We start from the raw sequence: 21,660 nt of genomic DNA, 5'->3' as shown, positions 1-21,660 counted from the left end.
CACCCAGGATTTCAGGACCAGAGACGCTGTCCTTCAAGTATGAAGCTAAGAGGCATATATTCTTGAAAAAGTAAATAAACAATTTTTTTAAAAGAAAAGAATGATGGCAACATCTGTACAAATATGCTTGATACAACTGATGTATGGCTTGTTATAACAGCTGTAAGAGCCCCCAACAAAATGATCTTTTAATTAAGAAAAAGAAATGATTACAATAATAATTTAAAAACTACACGAACTCAGGGAACAAAATTCCTATAAGACCTTCTTGGGGAGGTGGGGAGTCACAAGGCAACAAAATCCAATTCAAGAAAAAAGGAAAGGAAAAGTCTTAATAGCAAAATTGGTGGTGAGCATTGGACTATTTTTAAGCATCAATCAAAGACCAGCCCAAACCAACCAAACCAAACACAAATTCATTCTCATCAAGTCAGTTCTGAATCATAGTGTGCTCCAAAGAGAATAAAACTACTCCATTGAGTTTCCAAAACAACAATTCTTCATGGCAATAAGCAGCTCCCTTTTGCTCCCATGGAGCACCTGGTGGGTTTGCACCACTTGCTTTGTGTTTAACAGCCCAACACTTAACTCACTGTGCCACCAGGGCTCCTTAAACAAAGACCAAAGGGCCAGGTAAGTTTTGTGAAACAGGATATAAATTGTCAGCTTAGACAATTGAAACACAATCAAATGAGCACTGAGAGTTCAGAGGAAGCTTGAGAAGTAGAATAATGAATATTTCCCCATCTGTCACAGAAGAAGGTTCCACTGTCCTGTTCAAAATTGAAAACGGAAATTTTAAAGGGTAAAGGATCCTCAGCAATTTTCTCTCTTTTTCCCTCAATTTCAGAGGCAAATCTTGAGAATTATTTTCACCCGTGAAGAAAAGAACACACTCGCAATTCAAAAATTCCTGAAATCTTTCACATTCTTCTTCTGCACTTATAGCCTTCATTTTCATATGTTTTATTTACATAAAATTATTCTCCCTTTTTTCCTCCATGGATACAAGCAAAGAGACATCTATGCAAAGAGGGGGAAAATATTGGGGTGATGTTGGACACCTCGTATAAACAAGTTACTTTAGAACAAAGCTTGACAAACTAGAACTCACTTGCCAAGTCTAACCCTCAATAAAGTTTTATTGAAACATCCTTGCTTACTACGTTGACCTGCTGTGTCTGAGGTTGCTTCTGTGCCACAACCAAAGAGTGGTACTGTTGAGATGGAGGCATTCAGGCCCTTAAGGCTTACAATATTCACCAGCTGGCCAGGTACAGCAAAAGTTTGCAAACCCTACACTAGATGGAACAATCTGACTGCAGGGAGGGTGTTTAATTTTTCTGGTTTTTTTTTTACTTTCTTCATTTGTTGTACTGCATAAAAATTTTAATGTGCATTATCCTTTTTAATAAAGCCATTTCAAATTAAGAAAAAGACCAGCTTGAACTTGTCTAGCAAGGCATCAACCTAAGGAAGATAGGGACCAGTCTCACTGTCTCCCTCGCTACCTGGTCATGTGTTCCTTTCTTGAGCAGCACCCTGTTTGGCAGGTGTCTCTGGAGAGAAGACACACACAGTTAGTGGGTGCCTGCGGGACTCCAGGCACCTAAAGAAGGCAGCTACTGCATTGATTTTGGAGAAGAGCAGATAATGTGAAGATGGGTGGGAGAAGGCAGGGAGGCCATTTTTCTCTCTCTCTCTTTAGCATTTGCCAAAATCACAACCTTCAGTAAATATCACATAACTCACTAAAAAATTCCTCATTTACTGAAACCAAAATGGAAGTTTCCCAAAAATCACAAGAGAAGTCAATTATTCCTGCTAACGGAACTTAAAATCTATTTCTGAAAAGCATGTTAATTTCTCATGCCCAAATAAAGGTCTTCTCTTAAAAATTCAAATGATAAAATGTGACCAAGTCCACACAATTCAACGATTGATAAAGTCTGCAGAAATGCCATCAAACCCATTTGTGTGAGGCTTTGTCGCACTGACAGCGTTGCCCACAGCACCCACTACCTTGGTTCTCTGCCCTTTCGTCTTTGGGCCACTCTCCCACAGAGACTCTCTACCAGGAAAACCGCCCTGATGATTTCAGTAGTCAAAGCAATCCCAGCATGCGCTGAACACCCCTCCCTGCTCTGAATATCACTTCACTCAGCATAAATTATTAATTAATTACAGAGCAGTCCAAGGGCATAGGGACATAATTCTCCTGTGTGAGCTATCAGCCATTAGAAATGAGTAGCATGATTAAGAGCCATGAATCAAGAGTTTTCATGATTCAAGATGTTTTCTGCCTTAAAATAATTAATAATGTTGATTTTACTTCCTTGTGGAATGAGCACTCTTATTTCAAGAACAGTAAATCTCTCCAAGTTCAATAGCAACCAGAATAAAAAGGTTTCCAACAGAAACCTCCTGCTTCCTATCTGATTACAAAGCTGCTTTATATTTTAGGGAAGAGAAAAATCAAAAGACAGTGGTTACTAAAAATGTTAACCAATTGACTAAATATATCTAAAAACAAGGAGCTGCAAACATTGTTCTTCATACTTCAAGTTTCTTACATAACCCAAAGTATTAAAATCCATTTTTATGCATCAAAATTGAATCTGTGGGACAGGTAAACACAAGTTGAAGCTGTCTCAGAAATATAAATATATTCATATTATAAATATTAAAAGCCAGATCATATTTTCCTTTGCAAATTTTGCCCAAATTTTAACTTTTTTCTATTTTATTATCTGTCATCCAGATGTTCCATGAAATCTAGGATAATCCTATAAACACACTTAAAATGTTCTGATTGTCATTTCTTCCGGCAGCCCTTCCCAATCTCCCATCTGTTCTGGGAACAAGACCATTCTCTCTGATCAATGGGACAGACTTCTGGGGGTGATGTGGGTTAAACATTTGGCAGGTAACCACCAGGTTGGCCGTTCAACCCACCAGCTATTCTGTGGGAGAAAGATAAGGCTTTCTGCTTCCGTAAAGATGGGCAGTTTCAGAAACCTGAGGGATCAAGTTCTACTCTGCCCTGTAGAGTGGGTATGAGTCAGAATTGGATTAATGGTAGATAAGTTGGTTTGAGTCTGACTAACATGACAATTAATCTTTACATAGAAGAAAGTAAGAAAATCCGTGGACATTTATCAACTGAGCTCCACAACACTGAGGTCTAATTAGGGAGGCCAATCTATCTATAAAGGTGCATCTCTCTTCTGAATTCCAGGCCCAAAGTTCGGATCCACTGCTAAAGTCCAGTCACTCTACAGGCACCAATAATTAAAGTCAAACCATACCACCTCAAAGACAACTAAGTAAATGGGGGGAAGCTTAGCGGTTTCAAACTGGAGGGAAGGTTCTTACTGTTTGGGTTTTCACTTTCTTCTTTATTTTCTTGCAATGATTAAAAAATCTGTAATAAATCAACAAAGCCACTTTTTTTAAAAGACCACCCTTAACTTGTATATCAATGGATACATCTACTATAGATAAGGAGTTAGGCTAACTGACTTTCGAAGCTATCAGTTTCATGTACTCCATTCTTGAACAACTTCCTTCAATCTAAGAGGCTAATTTTAAGGATCTGTTGGCCCTTTTAAGTGATGTAAAAATTGAATTTTGTTGTCTTCCTCTAAAGAATGTAATGTGTTCTGGCAAGCAGTAAAAATTACTGGCCAAGTTGAAGACGCCTTGCTGTTGAGTTGATTCCAAGTCACAGCTACTCTACAAAGCAGAGGATAATTGTTTGATAAGGTTTCCGGTGTTGGGATTTTTGACTGACGTAGACTGCTTTATTTTTCTCATGGACAAAGGTCCTGAAAAATCACGGCCCACCCCACCCCAAAAATTCACTGGCAGGTCACCTCAATCCTATTGAGGCTTGTGTTTGGGCTTTGCTAAGGCAGGTCAGTTTTAACCTTTTTCCAATCTGAAATATGACCCTTCTTCTTCACAAACAAACAAACAAACTCATTGTCAGTGAGTCAATTGTGACCCCCAGGGTAGAATTGTGCCTGTGGGGTTTGAGGCTTTCTTATCTTTACAGAAGTAGGAAGCTTCATCATTCTCCTCCAGAGCTACTAGGGATTTATATAGTCAAGACACATCTTTTTTTTTAATACTTTTATTGGAGGCTCTTACATCTCTTATCAAAACCCATACATTCTTCTAGTGTGCCAAGCACATTTGCACATATACCGCCATCATCATTTTCAAAGCATTCTCTTCCCACTTGAGCCCCTGATATCAGCTCCCCACTTCTTCCCCCTCCTTCGCCCGCCTGCCCTCCGTCACAAACCCCTGATAAGTTATAGGTTATTATTTTCATATTTTACATCGTCTTCTCTCGACCCTCACCCACTTTTCCATTGTCCATCCCCCTGGGAGGGGAGTATAGTTTGATCCTTGATCCCCCACTCTCCTCACCTAATCCTTCTGGTTTCTCTACTATCATTGTTGGCCCTGAGGGTTTTATCAGCCCTGGATTCCCTGTAGCAATGTGCATGCTCTGATCTAATCCAAATTGTAAGGTAGAAGAAACACCAAAGACCATTGGCCATCCCCTCACAGAGGGGTCACAGGGAAGAGATGACCCAGTCAGGGTGCAGTATAGCACCGTTGAAACCCAGACCAATCTTACAAGAAATACTAAAGGTAGTTCTTCGAACAGAGAACTAACAGTAGCAGACAACAACTTCAGATTAACAAGACAACACCATGCAGAAGTCAACCCAGATAGGAAAGTATCCAAATTGACAAGACTGAAAATGGGGAACTAGGGATATCAAGAACTATTACAAAGTTTTTGAAAAAAGGAAAAGAGTATGTACTTACAGAACTTCCAAACGGAGAGGGAGTCAGGTCAGGTGAAAGGCATCACCAAGGAGTTCCGATAAGCTGCTGGGAGGGAGAAGTACAGGTCTCACCCCCCCTCCAGCCCCCCAGCTCCCCCACTGATGAGCTGGCTTTTAAATCCCTGGAAGCCGAGTTTTCGACTCCATAAAAGAACCAGGTGAGTGAGGAACAGTTGCTAATGCCTCTGTTTGAGGGCGCATATTCCCTGTGGCTTTGTGAGTTGCAAGAGTGAGAAGGACTATTGGAGGTGTCGCAAAAGAAAGGGCAAGCTTTGCGCAGTGGCAATATCGTAGCCAATGAGGTTTACCCGAGGCGCGATTATTGCTAATTGAAAACTTTTCCCAATACCCCGCTGTGACGACTTGAAATATAGTCGGCATTGGCAATTTTTGACGGTCTCCACGGAGAAAAAAAAAAAAGAAAGAAAGAAAGGGCAAGGCCTTCCGAAGCTCTCGGTCCTTTAGAACTCGCTGGACTGTCAAGCTCGACAGCAGCCCTTTCTCACGTGCTGGCAACGGAGTAGGACGCTCAGGAGCACAGCAGAAAGAGAGAGCTGAGAAAGATGGAGGAGCAGAGCGTGGTGAGTAGCGTCGGCCATCAGAACCTGACTGAATCAGTGTCCACAGGGAACTCCAGCACCTCCCCCTCTGGGAACCTGTCCACTGGCTAAAACGCTGCTGGTTTGCAGAGCTGTTGTGAAGATCAAATGAAATAATATAGACATTTGGAGGGCACCCACTGAATTTTCTTTTTCATGGGAGATGCACAACAAGGTTCTCAGCGGGCTTTGAGAAGCAGTAATGCCAGCATTGAAATTTGAGGTGTCTTCCCCACCCCCTCGTCCCTGCCATCGCCTTGCCCTTCCCACGCCCATGCTACAGGGTGCACAGCCATGCTCCACCGGCACCAGAGCACCTTCTTCCAAAAGGGCACCTCAACCCTCGACCCCCGCCAGAGGACAGAATCGGATTGTTTTCCACTGTGAACTTCCTCCCTCAATAAATTAATAAATAAAAGCATGAATTTAGTACCTCTTTTAAAGAAAAGTGTGCAAACACCCTTATCTTTGATGGCTTAGCATTATCTGCAGAAGAAAATGGAGTCAACCTTTTAGATTGTGAGGGCTGAAAAGAAAACAATAAAAACATTTCAGCCCTCAATCTCTCCGCCCCCTAAAAATCAGTTGCCTCCCAGTCAGCAATAAGGAGTTATATTGGCCCGTGTGCAGGGAAAGCAACTGTCCTCCGCAGGGCTTCAGAGGCTGGTTTTCCAGTCGGTCACCAGCCCTTTCTTCAGAAGTGCCTCTAAAACCAGCGGTTCTCAACCTGTGGGTCAGGACCCCTTTGGGGGTCAAGCGACCCTTTCACAGGGGTTGCCCAATACATAACAGTAGCAAAATTATAGTTTTGAAGTAGCAAGGAAAATAATAGTATGGTTGGGGGTGGGGGTCAACACAACATGCGGAATCGTATTAAAGGGCCGCCCGTCATGAGGAAGGTTGAGAGCCCCTGCTCTTAATAGATTTGCACTACCAACCTTCTAGTTACCAGCTGAGTGTTCATTGTTTACACTACCCAGGACTCCTGCCTACCCAATGGATCCTCCAGATCACAGAGACTCCGTTTCAGGTCCCACAGAGGAAGTGTCTGAGGCACCTATGGGACCTGGGCTCTGGAAAGAGCGGCGGCATGACTTCAGAGCAGGCTGTTGATGACTGAGCAGGGCACAGGGAAAAGACGACCATCTTCCCTTGAAGGGCAAGTGCCTGTGCTGGGTCCTGAGGTAAGAACATTTCTCCGTAAAGAGGGTCTATAGAGCCAAAAGAATGAAAGACAATCCGTGTTCAATAGCGTCCCCATGTGGCATAAAACAGCAACTGCAAAGAGCTGTCCAACACCAGGGTTTTCGCCACCACTTGAGAAGGGCCAAACCAAAGAAAAGGCCGAACCCAAGAGCATGGAGTCAAGGCCAGCTCACAGCAACCTTCTAGGTCAGGGTGGACGAGTCTCCGTGGGTTCCCAAAACCGTAAACCTGGGCTGCAGTAGAAAGTCTCATCCTTCTCCCACGGAGCGGCTGGTGGTCTTAAACCAATTAGCAGCCCAACGCATAACCCATACACCACTAATGACAGATTGAAGAAATTCTCCATTAGACAGCAAATGCTCCAAAAGATTCTCAGATGATCCAGAAAGTAAGGGGACCCCAAGGGTATAATAGAGAGATTTTGTCAATCTAGTGGGTGGACATCAGTGTGTTCTAAATCAGCTTACATCTATTGTATGTATGCAGATCAGTAACTGGGCGCAAGATGTGACAAGCACTCAATCAATCCAGGGTGAATAAGTCAGACAAATACACATATGTGAGAGCAGAAGGCCTTCTGAGCCAAAAGGATGCCCCTACACCGCAAACTTCCTAGGTCTGGGGATCTTTGTTTTAAACACAGTAACACCAGCATTGAGGACAATGGGAGCCCACTAAATACCTGTTGAATTAAATGTTGACATAATTGGGGGAGAGAAGGACATTGGTGGGATTTTCCGTGACCTGTCACATAGTTGTGTGTCAATCTTTTTACTGTCCAAAATACTTACCTTGAGGGAAGACCTAGCAGATTCACTTAACAAATGAGCCAACAGCACCAAGCTGGGAAGGACAGTTCATATACTAAGAGAATTTGCATCAAAATAGCAAACAAAAGGAATTGTGGCTAGGAAATAGAACAGAAACCAACAAGAGGAAACAGCAGATTCCTAGCAATGGGCCAGAAATCACCAAGTGCACAATTTCGGGATGGAGAAGGCCTCGCATCCCAGCAGTCCCCAAGGGCAGGGCTTCACAGTTTCAGTGGGCTGCAAGGTTTAACATGCTCCACTGCTGACTGAAAGGTGGGAGGTTGGTGATAGGCCTAGCAATCTTTTTCTGAAGATGCTCTGGAATGCAGTTCTAGTCTGACACATGTGGGGTTTCCATGACTTGATGTTGACTCATTGACAATGGAATTGGCTTCTAAGGCCTATACTTGCAACATTTGACACAACTATCAGACAACCCCCATTCAGGGAAGGACCAGAAGACAAGCCACGTGGTTCCATGTTTAGAATGTCAGGCCATGTTACTTTCCCCTGGGTTATCTTATGGGTTACCTGGACGTAAGTCCAGAGAGCCATGAATAAAACGAGTGGTCAAGGAAGCTTCAAAATGAGTCACATAAGGAACAATTACAAACACAAAATACAAGGTTGGTGGTCAAGAAGAAAAGGGTTCATGGAGAAATATCGAGGTTGTTTCCAAGTACACTCTAGATTCTGTGTACACTCAGAAGGCAATCGGGCAGTCTAATGACACAGAGCAGTTTAGCAAGGGAGTCAGAGGTCTTGGGATACCATGGTTAGTTACCTTTGAAAGGAAAGAATGGAGAATGAGAAGATGTATTTATTGAGTGCTAGGTACTGAGCCAGAAAATGCATGTAATATCCTTTCTTCGTGGTGAGCATCCTTTGAGGTAAGCACTTACAGTTAATACAAAAGCTTTACATCCAACTCTGTCATACTTATTTAGGGTATGGCGGTGTGGAGGATGTTGGCTTGTTTGCTTTTTGAAGAGGAGGGTGTTGCGAAGCAAGTTGAAGCAAGGAATCAAAAAATGATGCTTACATGCCTTTCAAATTGAATTTTAACTTAAACATATAAATGTCATTGCTTTCCCCAACTTTGATCCTGACCCACTGCTATTGTTTAATAATAGACTTAGTGATTATCAATATTCATGAGCTCTGCTTTCTATGGGAAAGAAGACATGGCCATCTACTTCCAAAATTCAGTCATTGACAACCGATGGTCAGTCTGATCAGTAAGTGAGCAGGGGACGGCCCAGGACCAGGCGGCCTAATGTTTTGCTGTGATGGGGTCAACTCCATGAGTTAGGGACTGATTTGACGTCAGGCAGTTCTATGTGTTGACTGTGCTTTCCAAATTCTGCTTCATTCGAGTGGGGTAAGAACTTGACATCCCCCAAAAGCCATCTCAGGGAAGATTTTGCTCAGATTTCTATCATTTTTCTCCAGGTGTTTGCAACCGTCTCTTCAACACCTAATTCACAGACTGGCTTTTTAGCAACGCACTCTGATATTCAACCATTTCAGAAGCATTCATATTTTATCAGTGCATGTAATATTTAATTAAGTTCTGTGATTATAATGTTAAATAGAGTGGAAGGAAACTTGCTTGCCAGTGGGTAGGCCCGCCCTTAACCAATGGACGTGCCCATGATGCCTCCCGTGGAGCCTGTGCGACATGTGGTGGGCAGCGATCAGTGGGCCCTCTGTGCAGTGCAGAGTGGGCACAGCTAAAGATGACTACACAAGGAACCCTTAGATTGACCTCAGGTGCCCCCAGCCTCAAGTTAATAAACTCCCCTGTGAGTATTTGGGCCCCTTCTTCTTTGAAGATTCATTTGATGGGCCTAATGTGAAAATATAAAATAGGATCTTGGATGTAAATTGAGGTGCTCTCCATGGGAAAGCAAAGCCAGTATCTCTCCAAAGAGGAACAAGGGAAGATCTTCCTGAATATTCTCAAGTCCCTCTAACTCTGATCCGATAAGAACATCTAATTTACTTTTCCAGTGGGCAATTTTATTTGATGTCAAAAACAAGACTAAACACTTGTACTGTTATAATTGTTCAATCAAACCAGCTTATCTCTGTAACAATATGCGTTAAGATATGTTAGGAGCTAACATTCAAAGTCAAAAATCTTTAACCAAATATAAAGAGGCATTAGAGAAACTCTGAATTTTTTTTTGTTGAGGATTTTGAGTATAGACTGGAAAATAGATGATACCAAGGAGTATTAAAGTAACCCCGGTGGGGCTGTTTGGTAAGCAAGGTCAGTGGTTCAAACCCACCAGATACTCCATGGGAGAAAATGAATGCTCTCTGTTCCTTTGTTTACTGTCTCAGAAGCCCTAGACAGGGTCTCTAGGTGTCTGAATCAATTATATGGTGGTGGCTTGGGTGTCAGAAGTTGTAACATACAGCAGTGGTAGGCAATGGGTGCTGAAAATGCCGCATGTAGGAGAAAACTGACTACATGTTGGAATTCTACTTGGAAATATTTCAGGGGGAGTGGAGGGAGGAAGAAACATAGAAAAGAATTATGAGGTGAAACTATGATAAAACTTAAAATATATATACACTGCCAAGGAGTCAGTTTTGACTCCCGGTGACTCTATGAGTTTTTTGAGGCTGTAAATCTTTACAGGAACAGATAGCCTCAACTTTCTCCCATGGAGCAACTAGTAGATTTGATCTGTGGACTTTGAGGTTAGCAGTCCAACACTTAATTCAGCAGCACCACCAGGGCTCCTGTGAAATCCTAATTGTGGAATCTGGGGGTTGGGGGAAAAGTACTCATTTACAAGTCTCTTCTTTGTGTATTTGTAGTTTTCCCTAATAAAAATCATTTAAAGTCTCAATCAGAGGCCTCAGTAGTTAGAGGCACAGGCAAACCCTCCCGAGCCCTCCTCATGGCCCCACTTGAGCAGGAAAGCCTGGACTGGAGGAAGGATCGGCAGATGATCTGCTTGCTGACCCTGAGAAGGCCCGCAGCATCTTTGAGAATCACAGTGGAAAGGTCAGCAGCTACAAGGGACCAATGGAAGGTCACATGCTTCACACTCAGCAATCTTCCCACATGCACTGGAAGCAACAGGAAAACTCATCTCTAGCTGTGGGATTCCTGGCCCCATCAAGTTCTCCTGTGGAGCTCATGAAACACAGATTCCCAAGCATTACCCCAATACTAAGGAGCCCTGTCAGGGGTCTCGGAAATCTCTGACTACTAAAGGAGAGGTGAGCTGTTCAAGCCCACCACTCACTCCTAGTCACACGGAAGAAAGGCCCGGAGATTTACTTCTGAAAATGTAAGTCATTGACATCTCTGTTGTGTGTTCACCAAACTTAGCTCTAACAATCACACGCGTGGGATAGCCATGACTCAGACTGACTCAATAGCACCTGGATGTGTTTGTGGGGTTTGTTCACCTCACACCTACCCAACAGCAGACGGAACAGAGGCAGGACTCAGGAATCTGTGTCCCACTCATTTGCCCAAGGAGCCCTAGGGGCATAGCAGGTTGCGATCTGGCTTGCTACAAAAGCTGGAAACCACCAGTGTCTATGGGAGAGAAAGAAGAGGCTTTTTAATCTCGGAAACCCACAGGAACAGTCCCCCTCACCCCACGCCCACCCCCGTGCCCCCGCCGCCCTATAAGGTTACTATGAGTCGGGATCAACTTGATGGTAGTGAGCTTGAGGGAGGTTTTGTTTGTTTGTTTGTTTGATTGATTGATTGATTTTCCAGTTCGTTTGCCCAGTGACGCGGGAGCAGCCCTGAAGGAAGGCCCTAGCCACCCTTCAATTTCACAAAAGAAGACCTAGCCCCAGAAGAGTCCTGTAAACTGCCTCCGGTGACTTGGCAGTGCCCACGGGGCTGGATGCCACCATGCCCAACCCTTTACTTTCCCCAGCCTTGCCCACCGGCAAGTCCACTCCGCGCTGGTGCCGCCTCCCCAGCCTGCTCACAAGGAAACACTGGGCTCAACTGATGAACAAACTTGCAGGGGAGAGCCAAGCTCGCCCTCAAAGCAAAGTCCCCTCCCAGGTTTCAAAGCCCAGTGCCCAGTGGAGGACTCAAACCTTCTCGGGAACACTTGCATGGTACCAGGGTACAATACAACCCAGCTCTTGCCCCTTCTGCCCTTCTCCCAGCGAGGCACCCACACCAGCCCAGCCAGCCTCCTGAAATTGACCCCCAGCCAGAAGCTAAGCACCTCTGTTAAAGGGAGACTCTGGAACGGGAAAGACTGGGAGAACCAGAGGATAGCTATACAGCTATTATTTTCCATTCAGGATCCTATTTTTTATCTTCATTTGTGGTCCATAAATTGAACCTTCAAAGGGGGTGGGGGTGGGGGAGGGCAAGTTACCCAGGGATGAGTTTATTAATTCAAGGCTGCGGCGCCTTGGGTCAATCTAAGTGAAACACTGCCACCAAGTGGCTGTGATTAGAAATTACAGGCTGCCGCTTCTCCCTAGCATCTGCCATCAAGGAAATCAGACCCAAGCACAACTCTTTCCTTGTCTCTGTTGAACGATTTTATTTGGATAGTAATTCAGGTATTCGGTACAAAAACCAAACGGGCTAAAGACTCTACAATGAAGTATCTATTTAACCATTCTCAGCCATAGAAGTTTCTCATGTCTCCTCCAGAAGTATTCTGAACCTGAGTCTTCTGGTTTCGGTTTAAGAATGGCAGCACCCTGGCTGCGGTGTTAACTGCTGTTTCACCAGCAGGGAGCAGGCGATCAATAAGTCTTCCCTGTTGTTCGCATTGTGTTATCAGCTGTACTGTCATTCATTCTCTCAGTCCCTTTCTGTTAGGTTTGACAGACTCTCATCTCTTCAGGACAAAGCAGGGGAAGTAGCCATTTCTGTCCTGCACAAAACCAACACCGGTCATCCACAGGGGGGCTGGAAACCCCCTCATCCAGTCTCCTCACTTTGCGTTGAGAAGGAAAGTGGCTTCCAGCAGTTGCCTCCTGGCCTGACATAGGTGCACCTGAAACCACGGTGTGAGGTCCTGCCAAGAGGCTCCACACCTTCAGCGGAGCTTTCAGGGTGAGACAAGAGGAAGGACGGCCTGACAAGCTACAACAGCAAAAATCAAATCGATGCTGACTCATGGTAGCCGAAGAGAGGGTTCCCAGGCTGTAAATCTTTACGGGAGCAGGTAATCTCATCTTTCTTCCCTGAAGAAAAGGTGGGTTTGAACCATTGACCTTGGGTTTACCAGTTCAGTGTTTACCTGACAGCACCAAAGGTTAACCGATGAAAGCCCACAGGTCACAAGAGCGGAATTCACAAGCTACCTCAAGGAAGACATAGTATCAGCTAATGTTGTACTTCACTGGGCCTGGAGTAACCGATAAAATACCTACTCCTTAAATCCCATCTGCCATCTCCCCAGTGTGACCCCAACTTCCTGCTCTAAGGTGCTTTTCTTTCCCAACTACTCAGTTTCTCCCAGGTTTTACTGAAAATCTGGCTAATTTAACAAAACCTAAAGCCGGTAGCTAAATATTGTAACTCCTGCACCCCTTCCCCGCCTCCTCCCTAGTTCTGAACAGTCCTGAGCCCCTTGGGCCAGCTGAGACAAAGCTTGGAAGCCAAACATCCCTGAGATATGAGAAACTCAGGCTGGACAGAAACAAGGATGACTTTCAATGGGCAAAATGCTACACCTCTGAAATAGGGACCAAAGAAGCCAGTAGAATCCCCTCTGGAGAGCTTTGCAATTGGATTGAGGTATAAAAGTTTGCCATTTATGATAGGAACTCAAATATATATATATATATATATTGCTATAAGGGTTTATTATAAAATGGATCATTTGGGGCCAACAGACTGGACTGGAAAACACTTCTAAAGATCAACAAACGATCCTTGAACTAACTACAAGCTTTTCTTTCTTGATGTGTTTTGTTTTGTTCTTTGTCAGTGGGTTGTTGCTCCTGCTTTGTTGTCTGGTTGTATACTGTTGATTTGTTTTCCTCTGTCTTGTTTTTGTGCATGTTATTATCTCCACAGGTCTGTCTAAATAAGACAGGCTGGATGAACTACCTGGAGGAAAAACAACACAATGGGACCGACAGTTCCAGGGGGACTTGGGATAGGGGGAGGTGACGGGGTAAGGAAGCGGTGTTAACTAACCCAGGAACAAGGGAACAACATGGAATCCAAATTGGTAGTGAGGGGGGAGTGGCAGGCCTGGTAGGGAATTATCAAGGGTAAGGTAACGTAAAGAAGAGGTATAGCTGTAACCCAGGTGGGGACGGAGCATGATAGTGGGGCAGGAGGAAAGTCAAGGGAAATAGAGGAAAGAGCTAGGAGGCAAAGGGCATTTATAGAGGTCTAGACAAAGACATGTACATGCAAATATATATATGAGTATGGGGAAATAGAGCTATGTGTCTATATTTATAGGTTTAGTATTAAGGTGGCAGAAGGACCTTGGGCCTCTACTCAAGCACTCTCTCAATGCATGAATACTTTCTTCTATTAAATTGCCATCCTATGATGCTCACCCTCCTGACACAACTGCTGAAACCAACTCAGGTGAACAAGTAAATGTGGTGAAGAAAATTGATGGTGCCCGGCTATCAAAAGAGATAGTGTCTGGGGTCTTAAAAGCTTGAAGATAAACAAGTGGTCATCTAGCTCAGAAGCAACAAAGCCCACAGGGAAGAACACACCAGCCTGTGTGATCACGAGGTGTCAAAGGGATCAGTTATCAGGCATCAAAGAACAAAAAAGCATATCATTGGGTCACACCTGCATGATATGATCGCCGAGGACAAATGGGTGCATAAGCAAATGTGGTGAAGAAAGCTGATGGTGCCCGGCTATCAAAAGAGGTAGTGTCTGGGGTCTTAAAGGCTTGAAGGTGAATAAGTGGCCATCTAGCTCAGAAGCAACAAAGTCCACATGGAAGAAGCGCACCAGCCTGTGCGATCACGAGGTGTCAAAGGGATCAGGTATCATCAAAAAATAAAATTCTTACCATAGTGAATGAAGGGGGAAGTGCAGAGTCGAGACCCAAAGCCCATTTGTCGGCCACTGGAGATCCCCTCACAGAGGGGTCTAGGGGAGGAGATGAGTCAGTCAGGGTGCGATGTAGCACCGATGAAGAATACAGCTTTCCTCCAGTTCCTAAATGCTTCCTTACCCGCCCCCCCGCCCACTACCATGATCCAAATTCTACCTCGCAAGTCTGGATAGAGCAGAGGTTGTACACTGGTGCAGATAGCTGGAGGCACACGGAATCCAGAGTGGATGATACCTTCAGGACCAGGGGTGTGAGGGGCAATACTGGGAGGGTCGAGGGTGAGTGGGTTGGAAAGGGGGAACCGATTACACAGATCTACATGTGACCTCCTCCCTGGGGGACAGACAACAGAAAAGGGGGTGAAGGGAGATGCCAGATAGGGCAAGATATGACAAAATAATAATTTATAAATTATCAAGGGTTCATGAGGGAGGGGGGAGTGGGGAGGGAGGGGAAAAAAGAGGACTTGATGCCAAGGGCTTAAGTGGAGAGCAAATGCTTTGAAAATGATTAGGGCAAAGAATGTACAGATGTGCTTTATACAATTGATGTATGTATATGTATGGTTTGTGATAAGAGTTGTATGAGCCCCTAATAAATAAAAAAAAGAAAAGAAAAAAAATGGATCATTTGGGTTAGGGGGTGTTGATTTTCACTGAGAATTAGGGAAGGTTGACAGAACAGATCATCCATTTGCTAGTACATTCCACAACTCAGACACGTGTTGCTGCGACCCCTCAATGTGGCATCACTGAGCCCACGACCTGCCTGCATTCCTATTTAAACAGACCGTTATGAATCAGTCAAGGAATTATCTCTTTCTTGTTGTGTTTTTTTCTTGTTTTTTTCAATATTAGGACTATTTATTTTATATAAGTATGTATTGTGTTTTTTATTAAAATATAATTTTATTGGGGGCTCTTACAGCTCTTATAACAATCCACACATCAATTGTATCAAGCATATTTGTACATATGTTGCCATCATGATTTTCTAAACATTTACTTCCTTAAAGTCCTTGTTATCAACTCTTCTTGTTTCCCCTCCTTCCCCTCCCACTCTCGTGACCCCTGGATAAATTATAAATTATTCTTATTTTCATATCTTATACCACCGCTGTCTACCTCTCCCCATGTTTTTTGTTGTTCATCCCCCTGAGGGGGATGGGGTGGGGAAGAATATGTGTCAGTCAGTTCCCAGTCCTCCTCTCCTCCCCCAACCTTCCCCCTATTGTCCTGGTATCGCTACTCCCATTTCTGTTCCTGGGTTCCATGTGTCATGAGCTCTTCTCTTTATCTGTACCTGTGTACATGCTTCTATCTAGCCCTTGGTGAGAGGCAGGACTGGGGTCATGATACTGGGAAGTGAGGAAATCTCAAGGAACCAGAGGAATATTGTATGTTTCATCAGTGCTATCTATACTCCACCCTTGGTTGACTCACCCTTCCTTGTGACCTTCTGGGAGGGGATGTCCCAGATCTCTTTGTTTTCAATGACATGTAAATAGAAGCAATTCTTGTTGGTAGTATCTGACTTTAAGAAATCAGTCAAATAATTGTTTTAAAACAATGTGAAAAGCCAGAGTGTGTACAGAAAGGAATCCGGAATTGTGGAATGCTACACCCTTGATAAGATGGGGAGAGGGGGCCCCAGCGAGAGGAAGGATCTGCTCAGAGCACCTCTCTCCCCATCTCCACCTTAATTCCGGTCCTGTAGGTACCCACAGTGTAGTCTGTAGTCTCTGGGTCTGTAGTCTCTGGGTTTCACTCTGCCCGGGCACAACTGCCTGGCTAAGGAACTCCACATGCTGGGGAGGAACGTCCTCTGTCGGTGGTTGAATCCTCAGGCCCAAGCAATTTGCTTCCGGAGAGATCTGCACATATATTCAGGAGCCTCTAGGGTCAAGCAGGAAGAATAGTTATTATGTAAATCCCAACTACTTGACCTACATTTTCCTGGCCTCCATTTCCACATCAGTAAAATGAAGAGACTGAAGGAGAAGACAGTTCTGATGCAATAGTTTCCCCTAAGTTCCTCCCACACCCAGCAAACTTAGCATTAGGTCTGTATTAATCAGCATCTGCAGAGTTGCAATATCCTCTATGAAACAGAAACGAGGCGGGCCCTCTCTGCGCTGGCTTTGGCGGGAGGGCGTCCTTTCTCCTCCACCACGTTCCATGGGGTCTGCTGCAATGCAGGTCTCCTCTGGGGCCGTCTCTCGTCCAGGCTGCTGGTGGGAGAAGGAAAGGTCACTGTCACTAGCAAAGTCGTATTTCCCCGAGATTTGGGGAATACTGCAGAGCCCATTCTAGCTGCCTCCATTCCGGGGCAAAAGTGCCCTAACTCCAAAGTTGCTCACCAAAGGTTCTCTTTTCTCTTTCTTTCCCCCTCCGAGATCTGTGCATCTGCTTTTCCCCAGAGTTCCCATCAGATGACTGCTCACCCCCTCTGCAGGGCCCCTGAAGTCTCCTCGGGGGCCCTTTCTGCAAGAAGTGCTGCCTTCGCAGCCCACCCCCCTTCCTTTCCTAGCAGAAGGGGGGCAACAGACAAGAAGAGTCATGTGCTAACCCTGCTCTGGAGAAATAAATATCCTAGGACACAGGCTCAGCACGGATTGTCCACGTCGTCCTCAATCACCCTTGGAGCAGTCCCAGGGACTAAGGCAGAAAGGTCAAGGTTACAAGACAGACAGCAGCAAAGAGACTTGAACTCAGGTATTCTACTTACACACCTCCCCACCGCCACCACTGTTCCATCAAAGGAGAGCTGCCCGGTGTGAGAGAACTGCAGGGATTTCTTGTGGCTCTGCCCTCAGACTGCTCTCCCATCTGTCAAAGGCAGGATCTGACTCTTGCTCCCTAGGTCATGAGTCCTCTCATCCACCACCCCGGGAAGATGCCACCCAGCCTCTAGCACCCACCCACATCACAGTCAGCCCATCAGCATAAAAGCTAGACAGTCCCTCAAGAAACATATAACAAAAGGCACCAAGGGACCTGGACCAGGGCAAGGTTGGAGCTTGGAGGGGTTGCCCTGGGTATCTGGATTTCCTGCCCTTCTCAGAAGCTGGAGGAACCTCAAACATCCTGTGTCAGGAGCTATGGGTGGCTGTCGCCAGACGCATGGTTGGTGTTCAATAAAGGGTGGAGGCTGCAGCTCTGCCACCCTCTACCCCGCCTTCGCAGATAAAGCCCACCTTCTTTAGAGGTTCCCTACAGGAGTGATGTGTCCTCAAGTTGAAGACCTTGGAGGAACCTACAATATGAATGCTGGGGTGGATATTTTACTAAGCACTTGCTAGACGCCAAATTCAAGCCTGCTCCTAGCCTTTGTACACACATTGCCTGCAATCTGCACGTCCCCTTCAAATCCTTATGATCCCACTTTACAGACTAGGAAGTGGAAGCTCTGGTTGGGGAACATGCCCAAGTTTGCACCCCAAACTTGGAAACCTGCAGGTGGCAGAGCCTGAATTTAAGGCCCAGTCTCTCTAATTCAGTGGTTGTCAACCTTCTTCATGACGTGACCCTTCAATGCAGTTCCTTATGTTGTGGTGACCCCCCAAACCATAAGATTATTTTCATTGCTACTTCATGACTGTCATTTTGCTACTGTTATGAATTGGGTGACCCCTGTGAAAGGGTCATTCAACCCCCAACAGGGTCTTGACCCACAGGTTGAGAACCACTGCTCTAATTCAATAACAAGAATAAAACCCAACCTAATAAAAGCATGCGAGCAAGAGGCTTAGACCCTAGTATGATGGAAGAGAAAAATAAAAGAAGGAACTTGGAGATTCTTGCCACCTGACAAGGATTCCTGGTGACACCGCAGTTCAGCACAAAGTTACTAACCAAAAGGTTGGCAGTTCCAAACCACCTGCTGCCCTGCAGCAGAAAAAAAAAACAGGTAATCAACCCCCAGGAAAGATTTCAACCGGAGAAACCCTGTGGATCAGTCTACTCAGTCCTTCAGGTCACTATGAGTCAGATTCAACTTGGTGGCACACAACATTATATGAAAGTCTCTACAGCTTGGCTATAGTTCCTGGCTGATTCATGTCAGGTTTCCCTCTGTCCCTGAGCATGAAGTTCTGCCAAGAAGACTGTCGCAACCCAACTGCCTGGTTAAGGAGGGGACACCCTGTGCAACTACTTACAATCATTCTCACCTGCCAAGTTCTAAGGATGGACACCTCCAGATGTGGGGCTCAGGCCCAGTACCAGTGTGGAAAAGAGGAACAGAGTGTGAATAGGAGGGGCAACAAAACCCAGGAGCCGAAATTGGACGGTAGCAGGTGGTCCAGAATTCAGAATGCTCCACACTCTGGGCAAGCAGCCACTCTTTGCTCCTCACCCCAGATGCTGGTGGAGATGTTGTGTGACAAACTTCTGGGACTTGTTCTTGGGTAACACTGATGAGGCACTGCTGTGTGTACAATGGGGTGAGGAATCTGACTTCAAGAACTGGTTTTGTCATTCACCAGCTCTGTTGGCATTCAGCAAGTCAGTTAACCTCACTGGGCCTTAACTTCCTCACTCAAAGTGCAGGAGGAGTGATGTGCATGCTATCGCCCACTTTGCAGAGTTGTTGGGAGGTTGGATACAGTACTGAACATGGCAAGAGTCACAGAAATGGTGGGAGTTATTGTGATCCATTGTGATAGTTACATAATCTGTTGTCAATTTGAAAGGATTGAGATTGAAGGGGTAGAGATTAGCCTGTCAATCAGCTGGCAGCTTGATGACCTTATTCGGAGGTGCTAAGGAGATAAATAGCTGGCTTGATGTGGGACACAGGCACATTCCCTGGGAGCCACTGTAGTTGACAAACCACATGGAGACAGGCTGATGGCAGCCAGAGACTCAGAGCTGGAGAAGCCACATAGAGACCCCTGCAGTGCTTAGATATTTCCACTGCCACTGGATCCACAAGACTTTCCACCCACTGGTCTGTGATCATCCTGCATTTGGCATCATTGCATGTGTTTTGTGAGTCTGAAGAGGAATTTTATACATAGATTGATATCAGACATATTGGCTAATACCGGCTGGGATATTTTCTCAATATTCAATTGCTCTTGCATATAAAGCTCTTTCGTATACACATGAGTCTCCCTGGATTTTCGTCTCTTGTCTACCCAGACTAACACACGCACCACTTGTCTAACCATTTGCCTAACTATAGTGGCTTGCATGTTTCTATGATGCTGGAAGCTACACCACCAGTATTTCTGAAGCCAGCAGAATCATCCATGGTGGACAGACTTCCAAGGCACTTCCAGAGTAAGATAGACTAGCAATCTACTCTGAAGAAAAGCCAATAAAAATTAGCTGTTCTAGAAAAATTAGCGCTGAAGAATGAGCCAATAAAACCTCATGAATCAACAAAATATTGGTGCATGTAGAGCTGATCATCATTAGAAAAGATCAACCCCTAAAGAAGGACAAATCATTTGGTAAAGTGGCAGGGAGTGGGGGGGCAGAAATGAGGAAATGAGGAAAGCACTTCATGAACTGTAGTGAGACTGGCTACAACAATGGACTCAGAAATACCAACCCCATGACACTGATGGAGAGCCGGGGAAGGTTTTGTTCTGTTGCCCATGGACTCACCATCGTGGTTTTCCAGAGGCTGTGAACAGGGAACCACCAGGAGGATAAAAGGCATGAACCCTCCAACCCTAAGGAACAGGCGGGGTGTGCATGTCCTCTGGTTTCAGACATAGTACGTTGGGGCATCTCTGGTTCAGAGAGCTCTGAAGGCAGCAGATCCTGTGGGTCACGTAACTACAGGTGTGCATCTTATCTGTGGCTAGCAGAGGCTGGGTGCAGTTTCTCAAGACATGTAAAATGGGCAGGCTCCTAAATAACCAGAAATCTGATGTTTCTACAACAATTCCCAAACCAACCAACACACAGCCATCAAAGCTGGTGATAAAACAGAATGGATATTAGAAAGAAACTCACTGGTGAAAGGAATGAAATTAAAATTGAATTAACTAGGGCAGAGACACTCCAACACTTGCAAGAACGATGTGAGGACCTAGTGGCTCCTTGTCTTTAGAAATGACCTTGGTATCTACTAAATGGCCCTGTGTCCAGCCATTTTTTTAGAGCTAGCCAAACCCCTCAAGGAGACTGCTACCACATCTACATCTGGACCTTTCGTGCATTGGTCTCAATCATATGCCTAGCCAAACTTGCACTATTATGGTGTTAATTTCAGGAAAAAGCTGATTTGTGCCTGCTTGCTAATAAATTTATGTTAAATATAAATTTCTGTGGGGTCTCAATTTATCATCCTGTGCTTGCTTGCAAGTTGCTATGATGCTGAAAGCCACACCACCTGTATTTCAAATATGAGCAGAGTGTCCCGTGGAAGATAGGTTTCAGCTGAGGTTACAGACTAAGAGACTAGGAAGAGAGACCTGGCAATCTACTCCTGAAAATTAGCCAGTGAAAAACTGACAGATCACACAGCATTTTATCCTGCTGAATTCAAACACACCAACAATCATGAAGAAGTGGAGCACTGAATGGCATTCCATTCTCTTATATGTAAAGTCATGTGACTTGACACATGAGGCAAGCATTTATCTAAGTTCATCTAGTACTTACCCACTTCTCTACTAGTATTTACCCAGTATTTACAAAAACAATAGAATCTGTGTCCATGTTTGCAATGGGGGAGAGGGGAGTGCAGAAGAATATAAGTAGAGAGAAGCCAAGCGTGGAGGGGATAGGAGGCACCCAGCTGCCTACCCACATATCATCAGTTCCTGGAGAGAACGAGCTATCCACAACTTTAGGGAAAATCTGTAGCGTCTTATCTTCACATTTTGAACTTTTTTTAAAACTCCCTTGGGAATTCAGCCGGAGAAAATGATGTTTTCTGTCCTGGTCATTTCCCTTCCATTCACTCAAAATGTGCAGAAATGTGTTTAAGAATTAAGGATCCAACAGTGAACAAAAGATATCAGATTCTGTCCACATGGAACTTATATTGTAATGTTTTCTGTATAGTTGGTCTCAACCAGGCGCTTAACCAAACTCACACTATTATAGTGTTAATTACAGAAAAAGTCTATCGATATCTATGGTGGAAAATCTTGGTGCTTCAC

At 44.8% G+C, this 21,660-nt stretch overlaps 1 non-coding gene across 1 annotated transcript; it reads left to right on the top strand.

Annotated features, from left to right (window-relative positions):
* Positions 1-5,133: 5,133 nt before the first annotated feature.
* LOC142449435 (U4 spliceosomal RNA) lies at positions 5,134-5,274 on the top strand. The gene has a single exon (XR_012784607.1). It is a non-coding gene; the product is annotated as a U4 spliceosomal RNA (small nuclear RNA).
* Positions 5,275-21,660: the final 16,386 nt, after the last annotated feature.

Source organism: Tenrec ecaudatus, chromosome 5, assembly GCF_050624435.1.
Source record: "Tenrec ecaudatus isolate mTenEca1 chromosome 5, mTenEca1.hap1, whole genome shotgun sequence".
Taxonomy (NCBI): domain Eukaryota; kingdom Metazoa; phylum Chordata; class Mammalia; order Afrosoricida; family Tenrecidae; genus Tenrec; species Tenrec ecaudatus.
Note: the sequence above shows the minus strand (reverse complement) of the source record. Positions and strands in the feature narration are given on the sequence as shown.